The 11,979-nt window shown below is 51.1% G+C and overlaps 1 long non-coding RNA gene across 1 annotated transcript in view; it reads left to right on the top strand.

Moving 5' to 3' along the window:
• Positions 1 to 6,998: 6,998 nt before the first annotated feature.
• Positions 6,999 to 11,979, top strand: part of LOC144945251 (uncharacterized) — a 57,736-nt gene continuing 52,755 nt past the window's right edge. The window contains exon 1 of the long non-coding RNA XR_013639643.1: positions 6,999 to 8,106. This is a non-coding gene — a long non-coding RNA (uncharacterized LOC144945251). The remainder of the gene's footprint in view (positions 8,107 to 11,979) is intronic.

The raw sequence follows: 11,979 nt of genomic DNA, 5'->3' as shown, positions 1-11,979 counted from the left end.
CCCCCCGTCCCCCCGCCCACACCCCCCGTCCCCCCGCCCACACCCCCCGTCCCCCCGCCCACACCCCACGGCCCCCCGCCCACACACCCACGGCCCCCCGCCCCCCCCCCGAATTGCCTGTAAAATAATTTCGTTACTATAACGGAACATTTATATGGATTTGACTTATTTTATTTATGTATTCTTCTTACTCTTTGGTTCTTTCGGTAAAGTCACGTCAGTATACCTACCGAAAGAATCAAAGAGTGTGGATTCCGGTAGTCACGAAAGCTTCAAATCAAGATTGGATTCTTACTGGTTCGAACCTCCTGGTTACACCAGCCCACAGGGGATTATTGTGTCCGTCCGTCTGTCGTGAAGGGCGGAGTTAGGTGGGGAGGGGCTGGGTGGGGAGGGTGGGGCTGGGTGGGGAGGGGCTGGGTGGGGTGGGAGGGGTGGGGCTAGGTGCGGAGGGGCTGGGTGGGGAGGGTGGGGCTGGGTGGAGAGGGAAGGTTGGGGAGGGGCTGGGTGGGGAGGGTGGGGAGGGGCTGGGTGGGGAGGGGAGGGTGGGGAGGGGCTGGTCACCCCGTGGTGCCCTTATAAAACTCAACGTTTAACCTACTCACGCCGGCTTGTGCCCGCCCTCACAGTCGGCCATATTTGCGGAATACACCACGCCGCTGTTGACCCTGGCCATTGACCGAGCAACCCAACGTTCCTACCAGCTCCCTGTGTTCTTAATTGTCGTTCTGCCCTTTTTGTTGGGCCACTTGAAACAAAAATTGTCCGTTCATTAAAGTATCCGTAAGCGCGCAAGATGTATCCGTAAGCGCGCACTCTTCTTCGACTGTCTATTTGCACTTGTACAGCCGAGTTGTCAATCCGCTGCTGGATGTTGTTGTTGTTGTGTGTCCATACTTCACCCCACCTGGGCAGCACAGGCTCCAACAACAATAACAGAGCAAGCGAGCGCTGATTGGCTCACGCCAGGGGGCGCATCGCACGCACCGCAGCCGGTGCGGTGCCTCAAGGCCTCGTCAAGGCGTCCCCACGTTCAGGTAGTTTGAGCCAAGTGGTGGCATCGCTATGATGATGCCTTCGTCTAGATCTCCGTGTCAGTCTACGGATCTCTACGGGAGTCTCTGGGTTGCTGTGGGTGTATGGTTCTGCATGCATCTCCGTGTGAGTCTTTAAGGGTCTCAGTGTGAGTCTATCGATCTCTGTCTTCGTTTGACAGATGTTGTTGAAGAGCATCAGCTGGTGGTTGAGCCAAATAATTGTGTCAGGGCGAGCGGAGTGGTGTATTGCTGTGATGATGCCTCCTCCTGTATACATATCTCTGTGTGAGTCTATGGATCTCTAAGCGAGTCTATGGGTCTCAGTGTGAACATATACTTCTCTGTGTGAGTCTATGGGTTTCTGTGAGTACAGGGACTCCTCGATTTGCGAACATTCGACTTACGAACTTTCAGAGATAAGAACCAACCTGTTTGTATGTCAATTTGCCTGTTCGGACCTAGAGTCGTAAGTTCAACCGCCGCACAAATAGATGGGGGTGGTGGCATCTGCATCTGCAGAACATGAAGAACCAGTGGCATCTACATCTACAGGAGATTATATAACCTTCAAAGACATTCCCCGTGTTTAGTTTACATACCATACAATATGTTTAGAATCGACAGCAGTAAAGTTTGACTTACGAACAAATCGACTTACGAACAAACCTCTGGAACCTAACTCGTTCGTAAGTAGAGGAGTCCAGGGGCGGTTTCTTCATTAGGGCGATTGGGCGACGCACCACCAATGTCATTCAACCACAGAGTCACGCTCGCCGTCACTGTGCCGCTGGATATAGTCCAATCAGCGTCATGCTACGTTCTGTGGAGTACCGCCTCTTTTTGGGCGATTTCCCTCCAGCTGAGAATCGCCCCGAGTGGTCCCATAGACTTACATTCAAAGATGTTTTTTTTCGAACGGGGGCGCTGCAATGCATTCTCTATGGCTTCCGGGAGGGCTCGCCCTAACGTGCTTACGTCATCATACGTGCTTACGTCATCATACGTAAGCACGTTTCATCCAACAATATAATTTGTCGCCACCTAGTGGAATCTTTAATAAAATAAACTTGAGTGGTTTGTTTTAATAGTGAGTATAGAAAAAAACAAGATGTATTGTAAGAGTCACTTTATTTTTCATTAATATTAAAGAAGTGAAGTTGCCTTTACATGCTTAAGCTGTTAATTTATCCATTGCATGGGTGGACCTTATCCTTATCAATCATCCAGACATTTGCCCCCCCTGAGAGATTTTGCAGGAGCCGCCACTGGAGGAGTCCCTGTATATGGTTCTACATATCTATGTGTGAGTCTTTCAGGGTCGCAGTGTGAGTCTATAGATCTCTGTCTTGCTCGTTTGACAGATGTTCATGGAGATCAGCAGCTGCAATTTCGCATTGAGGTGGTTGAGCCGGATGATTGTGTCAGCAGCGGAGTGGTGCATCGCTATGAGGATGCCTCCTCCCGTATTTTTGGGATAACCTGGTACATTAAGTCGTTGTAATATATATGTTCTGGGTCTGTTCTGGGTGGTGACCACAGTCTCCGCACAATGACCGAAGACGTGACTTTACCGAAAAAACCTAAGAATATGAATCCTTGCAGTCACGAAAGCTTCAAATCTAGAATTAATGACCGAAGAGTTTTAATTTTCCATCTGTGCATCATCATCAAATATACGTATCAGACGCCGCCATGGTTTGTGCTGGTATCAATTCATGCATCCAGAGCAATGAAGAACATCAGTTAAATTCGTGTGGTGATGGTAAAAGATCCCCCGTATAGCCTTAACAGACTGTAGGGGCAAGTGCTGTTAGCGAGCACCTATGAAGGCCGGAACGGTACACGAGGGGGTGGGTGGCCAGCACCACGCCCGACCGCCTTTGTCTCCCTAGTGGCAATGTTTACACACTGCACCAGGTACTCATTTAAGGCTGAGTCGACCTAGGGGAAGCCCGGGACCGGTTCAGATAATCGTCACTGGAGTTGGCTGTGAGCGGGAATCGAACTCGTGTCGCCGGGTTCATTGCGCAGCACCCAGTAACACAAGCACCTTGGGAAATGATGGACACTAACAAACACACACCCTGGGTATAATTCTGAACACCTTGGAAATGTTGCAAAGTCAAAATGACAACCCTCGGTAGAGGGTGAAGACAGCAGAGGCGTCTGTGCAATGAGTCATTATCACACCTTTGAAAACGCCGAGTGGTAATTCACTCTGGAAGATTACTAATTCGTTGTTGGAACTCACTTAAGCAAATAACGAGCACGGTAACGCGCCCTGGAAAAATTATGAACTTGTATTAAAGTCTTCACATATGCGCACGCCAAGATGTTTTAGAATGAATTCACAAAATGCAACGTTTATAGATACCTCACTAACACGATAGATATCTCACTCACGTGATATGGAGAAATTATAGAGAACGACATTTCATTGCAAAGCCTCTACACGTCTCCCACCAATCTCATTTCACGTATTAATATGCATCCACTTGTACGTACATGTACGTTAAACGTAAGAGGGTCATTATAAATCAGTGGGGTATCGACACGTGGATCGCCCTGTACTGCACCACCTTTGAGAAGTTATCCGTTATTGAACGCAAACAGCGCGCCCGCCGAGTGGAGATGGAGCGACGAAAATTAGCTCACGATTGGTGGATTATCGCAAATCGCAGCATCGTGAGTGATGGCAACGGCTTGGGGGAGACCTTCATCATCCAGCAGTGGATTTATCGTGGCCGCTGATGTTAATGATGAAAACCACAACGCAGACCGTGGCTGGAGAGAAAGTAACGGGTAAGGGTTGATAGATGTTGCGCAGGAAATTGAAAGAAAGCCCAGATTGTTATCCGCTGCCAATGGGGGTGAGCACGGGCTATTCACGCGGGATTAGGATGGGATTATTGAGGGGCTGTTTCACGCGTTCCCACTGACGATGAAAACACCACGACACAGAGATAAATGCTCAATGAGGCCGCTCCGTCGGTTCCTGAATCTTGTTAATTTAACCTCGATTTATTTTCCTCTCATCTTGCCCGCCCGCTTTGATCAGTGGCACCCCCAACGCATTGTACGGATGGCGACGACCTGGGGAGGAGGACTTCATCCAGCAGTGGATTGATCATACCTGCTGCCAAGCCCACTTACTTTTCTTAGGACTAACATTTTATCAAATGTCTTCAGCTATGATCAATGCACTGCTGGATAAAGGCCATCCCAAGCTGTCGCACATCACACAGGGTCTTGCAATATAGTTTGAAATCCATTTAGCAGCTGCACATGAGCTTATGTCACGGCTCCACTCCACGGAGTAATTCGATGTATTACTACGACTTGGTACAAGTCTTCCTCGGGAGATACATGTGGTTTTCCTTTTACAATATTGCCACTGTAAAACGGATACTTTTAAAACGTATACTTTTTCCGGATAAAGAAAATATCAATTCCAATATAAACACGACCGCATACTGGTTCACCGTAAACATTCTGCGATATCGATTACAGAACACGATTACCTCATCTTTACACGACGTTAACATTTATAGAACACGCAACAATGCCTCTTTAAATGTCAGTCACCTAACATTGCCCGTGTTTGTTTCGCTTGCATAAGTCACTGCACCTGCCGCTCGCCGCAGAAAACACCGGCTTTTTAAAGTTGCTTCATAATAATTTCAGCAGCAGGAACAACAACAGCAGCAATAACAACAGCAGCAGCAACAACAACAGCAGCAGCAGCAACAACAGCAGCAACAGCAGCAGCACAATCAGTCTGTAGGCACCAGGGGCACGCACGCACGCCCATTCATCAAGCAGCCTCCCCCCCAAAGGTTCATTCCAGTATTTTCCGCCTATTGATTTCTCCATCCGCATTATTAACAAGCCATCAGAAGTATGAATTAAAGGCGAGAGGGAGCGCGTCGCGATGCGCGCGAGCAACTTGGGAGGGAATAGGGCGCCCCGTGTGATTTGAACGGCTCCGTGCGGCATCTCCGATGGGCGAGGTTTGGCCACGTACGGCGCGAAAGAAGTTCGGCATGCGGTACATTCACCGGGGCTCGGCAAAAGCACGCACACACCTGGAATACGTTTCTCGCCGTTTTACAGAGAGACCACGTTGGGTTGGTTGGTAAAGGCCACTTTGGCTCCCCAACACGGTCAAGGGTAAGCCATCATTTACACGCAACTCCCGTTTACACCACGGCGTGGTCGCTTAAAGTTGGGATACCCGCCTGTGTAATGTGACAACAACGTGATGGCTCACGTTATTCACTCTATTTCACGGATTTCTGGAGTTCTGATAGATTTTGGGAAGTCTGTGTCCACACAAAGCTGTCATGGTTTGTCGTGATTCCGTTGAGCACATGAGCGTCTTGCAGTAAGGACTACAAACTTGTGTTGTGAACAAGTTTCATTGTTTATCTTTTGACTGATTTAAATTGTATTCTACTCTAAGGTATGTACAGTATGCTGGCTCTGGCCCCCAACCCGCACTGACTGACGTGGTGAAGTATGGTCAAACATCCCCTACACGACCTGGAATGCACGGGGAGGCCTTCATCCAGCAGAGGAATTAAACATTACTCAAATGTATGAATGTTTTGTTTAATGGTAAAGTGCTTTGTAAATTAACGCCGATGATGAATTGATGAACCTACAATGAATTTATCTAAGTCCGAAGGCTTGGTGACCCAACTGCTCCACCATCCGTGTTTCGCGTGACTTCGACTCCCGTCGATATCGTTTAGTCGACATGAAGAGCAATCTCTCTACCTTAGTTAAAAAAAAAAACTTTAAGTCTACATAACGTTTCAAACGGCAGTTACATCGACGTAGGATATTCCGATCCGCTTAAATCAGTATAAGTGTACAATGTGGACTCAGAACGTGTCAACAATACGTCCCGCATATAACTATTTTCAAACGAAACTAATTTTATTTAACCAAATTTAGACCACCCAGCTATATACTGCAGCTCTCTTTCAGAAGGGACTTGGCCACGAATGATTCACCAACCCAGTGGCTTATCACGTGGACATTTAAAGCAGCCAAAGACGCCGTACAAAAAACGATGAGCACGTTTATTGTGTAGACATTCGGAGAGAGGCTCTGGGCCATGCAGGTAAAGCAGAGGTCGCAACCGGGTACCCGATACCCGTACCCTACCCGATACCCGGCTACCCGTACCCGGCCAGGTACGGGTACCCGTTTGCGACCCTGGTGCGGCCGGGTACGGGTACGGGTAGGCCGTGAGTCACTGGTGAGTCACCGTTTGTCACTCATTTCCCAACGTCTTGTCTCTTCTCACAATTCAAGTTCCTAGAATCAACCCACCCGCGCCTGCCACATGGCTTCATCCCAGAGGCCGCAATCTGGTACCCGTACCCTACCCGATACCCGGGTACGGGTACCCGGGTATCGGGTAGGGTACGGGTACCCGTTTGCGACCCTGGTGTGGCCGGGTACGGGTAAGGAATCAAAACCCGTTTGCGACCTCTGCGGTAAAGCGACAAAGAAAGGCGAGGGGTCTGGACTTGAACAGCGCCAAGGGAGTTCACAGCACGAACGACAGGGAGAAGGGACTTCCAGACTTATCTCCCTTGGTCATGGGTTTTTTTAGTCTTTTTAAAGGCCCGATGATGCAGCACTTGCGAGCAGCATAAGTGATGATATCCTCACTCGGCGAAGCCGATGGCATTGCTCTTCGTTTGGCCGGGGCTCGTGTCTGTTTGAGGAATGTGTTACTGCCGTGGCGGGGGTGGAGGCGGAGGGACAGCGCTTCGGGTCCTGAAGCGGGGATGCGAGAAGGACCCCGTCGGCTCGGCTTCAACGAGCACATCGACTGCCGTGCGAGGTTCACAACAACAACAGCAGCAGCAGCAGCAACAAACAAAAAGACACCGAGGCGCTTAAGAGAATGCCAAGATCCGACGTGAATTAAATAAAGCTAGGCGGTCTGTAGGCACCGGTACAGTGTGACAGGGAGCGGTGGGCTGCCGCATAAATAATTCATAAGCAGTGTGAACGAGAATCGGGATGTACCATCACCTGGGCGGGCTGGGGGTGCCGGGGGATGGATGACATGGGCCAGGCACATCATCATGCGACTTGCGGACACAGGCGCTCGGCTCGCATTTAACGCGGCGCACGCCGCACAAACGCCGCCTCCTCCTCCACCACCACCAACATCCACTCCATCAGCTCGGACTCCACGCCCGTTGCCATTTAAACCACAAGAGCGGTTGCCTGGTAACGTCGGCAGCAGGAGATTTCATCCGCAGGCATCGGTGGCGAACGAACGACTGAGCCGTGGCGTTCGCGAAGAAGAGGCGAACGCGTGGATTCGGCCACGGAGGAAGAGCGCACGAGCAGGGAGGCAGCGAGGGAGGAGGCGCCGGGGGTTCCCCGTGCCAGGGACGGTGTCCACAACCAAGGGGTTAATGTCATAGCAACGGCTGGGTCCGCTCTGTGGTACTCGGACTCCTCCCTCGGTCCACGAGCCGATTGGACGTCGAGGCTTCGGGGAGAGGTGTACGAGCGAGCCGTCTTCGTCGGGAGAAGGGGCCGCTCGCTCCGGGCTTTCGGCTCCGGGAGCCGGCGTGGAGGAGGAGGAGGGAGGAGGAGGACCCGGGAGAGAGTGGCAGCGCCTGGGGTGGACCAGAGAGAGGGCAGCGGTTACTGGCTTCTTGCGGTCTCACTGCCCATCTCTCTCTCTCTCTCCATCTCGCTCTCTCCCCCACCTCTCTCTCTCACGCTCCGTCTAATTATGACGAATCGGGGGAGGAGCGCACAGCTCTCGGAGTGCAAGAGACAGAGGACGGTCCGTGGACCCCCCGCTCTGATGCCGCATCCGCAGTAGTGGGGACGGAGAGGCTCGAGGAGAGAGTCTCGCGGGCTCGCCAAGGCTCGGCGCATCGCGGCAGATGTTGAATTTCGTGTAAACTGCTGCTGCTGCCGCGCGAATAGCGGACAACCCTTGCCTTTCTGCCGTGGTGGCCAGGCGGCGGATTACAAAGGTCGCCTCGTCTCGGAGTGGCCGAGCTGCTGCTGCTGCGACAGGGAGGTAAGAGGACACCATCGCCAAGATTAACACCACAACCACCAAACACCACCACCACCACACAGCACGCTCCTTACCGCCGGTTGTGGTCAAACAGCCTCCGTGATAGCCACGCCAGCGGGCTTGACAGCAGACCATCGTTGTACGCGCGCGGTCACGTCAATCCGCTGCTGGACCCAGGGCTCCGTGTGCGGGTTATTTAACCTCGCCGTGTCGTCAGTGGGGGGGGGGGGGGGAGGCATAGACGTGGATACATATAAGTACAGGACAACGATGGTGTTTTGCTGCTGCCCTCTGTTGTTGAGCATCGCGTTGAACTCTGACGCCGCGGGTGTGCGGACTGGCCTCAACCCGGTCAGACGGCATTAGCGGCAGCATTTGTTGGAAGCGAATCATCGTGTCTCGTCACCGCGCCACTGCTTGGTCGGGGGATGCTTGACCATACCTCACCACAACTGGCCAGTTGCGGGTTGGGGAAGGGCGCGGTGTGGGGGAGCCCAGGACCGGTTTCAGATATCGCTCGCCACTGTGGTCAGTCGTGGCCGGGAATTGAACTGGGGTGCGTTTAGGTTAAGGGAAATGTCAAATGTAACTCGAATATAATAATGTGCACACTCTAGCCAAGAGATTGTGTCCCAACATAATTGTCAATCGTCCACACAGCAATCTGGGTGGATCTTATCTAACATTTCACAGGCCGCTGTGTTTTAATATTTGATGTAATTTTGAGTGGTATCTCAACCGATCCTGGTTCCCCATCTCCTCCCCAACCCCCTCCTTGACCAACTCTCAATGACCAGTGCGGTGAAGTATGGTCAAACAACCCTCGTGACCGATACGGCGTTGGGAGGCTATCATCCTGCAGTGAATGGTACAAAACGTATGTTAATTGGACGTTTTGTACAGGCAGTGAATGCACTGCTGTCTCTGACAAAACACATACAGACTCTGCCTTCTCGACAGACCTGTTCTCCACCTTAAGACGGCTGCTTGCGTTGTGGCCGAAACGTCGTGAGAATTATTTTATTATGTTTTATTTTTATTATTTTATTATTTTCCTTCTACGTGACTTTACCGAAAGAACCAAGAAGATGAATCCCTGCAGTCACGAAAGCTTTAAATCGAAACATACAATGTGCTTCATGCACACAGCGTCGATCATCATCATCAGCAGCAGCAACAGCTTTCTGTCACCTGAACACCAATTTCATTCACATAGACTGTACTGACCGCCTGTGAGTGGACACCCACAATGAGATCCGTAACGTGTGCAGTTGCTGGGCGGATCCTTCCATCCCAAAATCGTGTAAGAGGAGGTTGGCTGCTTGAGGATGCCTTCATCCAGCAGTGGATTAACCATGGCTCCTGGTGATACTATATACGAGTGTTTTTTTTTAGCAGGTGTGCAGCCTGCACACTTCATTGTGGTTTGGTTACCGTGATGGCAATGGTCGCCTGCAGGAAGCGAGCCCAGCCGTCGGTGCACCGCAGATGTGTGAGTGGGGTCACGCACAGGAGCGGACGCGACCCCACTCTGCGGGAAGCCACAATACGCGATTACCCGCTTGGACTTACTGAACCCCGCCATAGAAAGGTGGAATTCCCACCTGACATAATGATGATGGAGCCTTCTATTCTTTGATGGAAACCTCACCGAGTCTGGAGACTGTTTTTTTGGGGAGGGTCCAACATTGGGACGTTTGGCCAATTCGTCGAACGAGCGGCTGTAAATGATCTGGGACTTTTTTTTCAAGCGGCGTTTATGATTTACCTATTTTAATTTGGAATTAACATCACTCGATGCGAACACAATATTGGAAAATCGGAAACCCGGTGATGTATGGGAAGAGTTTGTTCTCGTGGCTCAAGCAACGCGCTCGTCGTGTTGGTTTAGACGGCGGTGTTCGTTGATCGGGGTAAGGCCCCGAGGCCATGTCACCACGGCCACTGTGTTTGTGGCTGCACCTGGCTTCCCCGTGCCAGGTGCGCGTTTGTCTCCCGTGAAAGCTCGAGAGCGTTTGTTGTAAAGCTGTCGGCACGGAGAGCGAACTCGTGCCGTACGTGCGATGCGTGCGATGTCTCATTTAGCCTCATTTTCGGGGCTGAGTCATTTTCCGTTCACGGCTGCATCGGTGGGAGATAGAGTTTGAAGTAAAACGTTCATTTAGACGCGTCGTGATGGATAATGAACGTATTCTCGAGTCACTTGACGAGCATTTAAAATATCGCTCGCGCGAAAATTAGGTTCGCATTTGCTGACGTTGATGTGCACATATGAAGTCACGTGTCACCAAATCGTTAGCTCCCACCGAATGTTTTTTTTCCGAGTCTCTGGTAGAGACTGGAGCAGGTGGCACTTGACTCGCAGCCACAGCCATAGCGCGAGGTACACTGGATACGATGCGCTGTGCCGGGTGCAGAAATATCTTTTTAATTCCGGACCTGGGCAGACCCAGCTGAATTTAAGCCCTGCGTGTCGCACTTTTTAGAGCAGCTTGCTGACAGAGCCAGGTTGGGTGAGGCTTTTGACCTGCCCCTGTTCCATTAGCTTAGTGCCTGATCGTCGGTTTAATGGCCACTGAGGCCAGTGAAGACTGTTCCCTGTAAAGAAGATGATAAGATTAGCGCCGGTGTACATGAGTGGCATGTGCCGGTGCACGTGAGGGAACCTCACGCTGTACATATCTGCCCCCGGCCTGTCCTCGGCTTTGGCTCTTTGTGGGTGCCATCGCACGATTGTCCTCGTAAGACACGGCTACGCCACACAGGTGTGCAGGCAGACCTTTTGTTAATCCGCTGCCGGGTGAGGCCCTCCCCATGCCGTGGAGGTTTTTGGGGGAGGGGGCTTCTATGGCGTTGCTTCCCCACGCTGGTCAGTGCGGCTTGGTGAAGGCGGCTGAGAGCGTAGACTTCGGGGGCATGACAAGTTCCATACGATAATTGTTTTTTTTACCCTTCTATCTGGCAACAAAACTGACACCTTTTTTTACAAGGAGTCATGTTTACATAGACCACAATACCTGCGGTCATAATGCAAACAAAAAACATAACTCTGATAATGTGCACTGTTCTTGAAGTTGATTGGTCCACACCCGAGACAGCTTTCCTTAGAGCCTAGTCTCACATGGGTTGGACCAGATGACGCCAAAAGGCTGTCTCGGGTGTGGACCAATCAACTTCAAGAACAGTGCACATTATCAGAGTTATGTTTTTTATTTGCATTATGACCGCAGGTATTGTGGTCTATGTAAACATGACTCCTTGTAAAAAAGTTGTCATTTTTGTTGCCAGATAGAAGGGTAAAAAACCAATTATCATATGTTTTACTGGCAAATGAGGTTCCAATGGTGTAAGTTCCATACGACGGTGACTTTTGCTGGGCTGTCCTCTGCTGCCCACAGCATAGCCCCGCAGCAGGCTCCAACAACTGCCTTTACATACAGCACGCTGGTGGTCACCCATCTAAGCACTGTCCACGCTCAAGCCTGCTTCGTTTCTGAGATCTAACGAGGGATGTGGCATACAGAACCTAGAGCAGGCAGCGATACGCGGGCCCTCCGAAAAGTTACGAGAGGCCCTGGCACAATATTCTAGATGAGGCTCTCTCAGTCTGTTCTGAGGCCTCTGTGGATCTCAGGCCTTGGGCAAACAGCCTCAGCTGCCCCTCTCTTTGTGACCCTGTTGAGACCAGTGAGGCTTAGTGGCAACAAGATCCCAAGGCCCGGAGCTGTCAGAGTCCGGGGAGCCAGCAGCAACAGCGGTACAAGTGCAATATGGTCCGAAGGCGTGACGCCAACAAAATAATGAGGTTAAAAATGTGAGTATTAATAAAATATTGGATTATTCCAGGTACATGTGTCACTGCACCATGGCCCC

Source organism: Lampetra fluviatilis, chromosome 37 (assembly GCF_964198595.1).
Source record: "Lampetra fluviatilis chromosome 37, kcLamFluv1.1, whole genome shotgun sequence".
Taxonomy (NCBI): domain Eukaryota; kingdom Metazoa; phylum Chordata; class Hyperoartia; order Petromyzontiformes; family Petromyzontidae; genus Lampetra; species Lampetra fluviatilis.
The sequence above is the reverse complement of the archived record's forward strand: the minus strand, read 5'-3'. Positions and strand labels throughout refer to the sequence as shown.